Source organism: Bos taurus, chromosome 15, assembly GCF_002263795.3.
Source record: "Bos taurus isolate L1 Dominette 01449 registration number 42190680 breed Hereford chromosome 15, ARS-UCD2.0, whole genome shotgun sequence".
Taxonomy (NCBI): Eukaryota; Metazoa; Chordata; class Mammalia; order Artiodactyla; family Bovidae; genus Bos; species Bos taurus.
This window is the reverse complement of record NC_037342.1, coordinates 8,352,719-8,355,078: the sequence shown is the minus strand read 5'-3', so window position 1 is coordinate 8,355,078 and position 2,360 is coordinate 8,352,719.

The window sequence follows — 2,360 nt, the reverse complement described above, 5'->3', positions numbered from 1 at the left end:
ATCTTCTCCCTGGTAAATGTAGTTAGTTCATGATAATGGTCGATTCATATTAGAATTCTGTTCTTTTCCTCCAGCCTGTTCTTCAGAAATCTGTCATTATCATAAAATCTTAATTTTATTCTAGAAGGGAATTTTAGAAGTCATACTATTATGTGGGACAAATTCTACCATCTGCAGTTATTCCTGCTTCCTTAGTTGGTGGTCTTGACATTGCTGCTTCCACGGCCCCACTAACTGAGTCTTGTCTTCCTTGCTTCTCTAATTAATAGTGAAATTGTCTAAATGAAATAAGCCAGACACAAAAGACAAATATTGTGTGATTTTTGCTTATATAAGGTACTTAGAAGTCAAATTCATAGAGACAGAAAGTAAAATGGTGTTGACCAGGGGCTGGGGAAAGTGGGGCATGGAAAGTTGTTGAATAACAAGTTTCAGCTGGAGAAGATGAAAATGTTTAGGAGTTGGATGCTGGTGATGGCTGCACAACAATGTGAATGTACTTAATGCCACAGAAATGTACTCTTAAAGTAAATAAAATGGTAAATTTTATGTTTATATATATACATGTGTGTGTGTGTGTATATGTATATATATATATATAGCCACAACAGAAAATAATGTTAAAAATTGAATCATGCATTTTGCACATTTGGAGTGAATGTTGTTTTTCTAGACCTTACAGAAAGTTGAACCAGAATGATATAAACCCATTTCCAAGGAGTATGCTTTGAGAAAGGAGAACACCCAGATGTGAATGCAAACAGGAACATGGAGAGGGCTGAAGGGTGTGTTTAGTCTTCTTGGGTGTGTTCCCCTTCTATTTCGTCATCTCTTACTAAGCCATGAATTTAGCCTCAGAATATCTTAGTCTAGAAGGCCCATATCTACAAAACTAATTACAATTAATAATACCCAACAGTTTCACTTACTAAGTACAAATTAAGCACCAGGCTTAAGTGCCTGACATAATACAGGTCAACAAAAATGTTTTAGGTAGATTTACAAATATATATTAGTTTACTATCCTTACCTCATTATTTTGCTCTTTAAAATAAACAAACAAGCAAAGCCCACACACCCCATTTTGGGATTAAGCAAACAGCCATTTCTCTGAGCCAGTAACCATGCCAATGTGTATGTCAGCCAGTAGGGTTTGTGAAACTCACCATGCAGTTGATAGGGCCACATACCATGAAGTAGAAATTTCTGGAGAGGCTACATTTCAGTCCATTAAAATTTCCTATGAAAAAGAGCTTGCAGATATGGACACTCTTTTTTTTTTTTTTTTGAAAAATTAGAAAGAATCTGTTTTTATCATTATGATAGGGAAATAAAACATGAAAACAACTACAGTCAGTTCAAAACTGACTGTAAATCCACCTTAAAGCAAAACCATTTCTGGTGTCTCTCAAGCGTCTGGGTTAATGTGGCATAGGAGAAAGCCCGACTAGCAGGTATAATTAAAGTATGAATCACAGGAATAAGTCATGAGTAACTCTGAAAATACAGGGGGAAAGTTCATTATAACACACTAAACTTTAGAGGTTAAATGATGGAGGGTGGGAGGAAAAATCCAAACTCTATATAAATGAACTGATGATGAAATAAATTATTTCTCTGCCCAGATCCTAATAATGTATACAGTAGGCATAAAGCATGAAATTACATACATGAATGGGTAAATGGTAATGTATATCTTAGAATCTAGATTAAATTTGTCCTGACATATAAGACTTTTAAAGAAAAGGTGAAAATTGACGTCCAACTTATGTAATGTTACATATCAAGGACTGTTGATGCATTTTTAAAGAATTAATCATAGGACTTTCATTTAATGATAAACAGGAAGAGATTATTGTATTTTATCCTATTTCATATCTCAGCAGTTGGCATTGGATTTAGCTGCTTGTAACAGCAACATGGCAAAAGTTGAAGGGGAACTATTTGGCCCGACTAATTTTTTTTCAGGCTGTGCGATGAATAGATGTAAAATCACCTCAGGGGAAAATCAGTCCCACTGCAGCTTGTATCACACCATTAACTGACAAATAAATTGTTGCCCTCCACCCCACCCCACCTTCCCAGAAGAAAAGTATTCAACTGACAGGTCAGCTACTAAACGTTAAAAGGATTCTAATTGTGACTGGTCATTCTGCCAATATTTTGACGTTTAATGATGCAAACATGGATGGAAAGTTAAAGTCCAATTTCCTTGGCTCAGAAGAATTAAAATCAAAGCCATCAAATACACTGTTTACATCATCTTATCAGTCTTGGTTTAGTTTCCATGCTATTTTTAATGTTCATGTGTACTTAAAAAAAGGAAACTAAAAGTCCTGACAGATTCTGAAACTTAATTG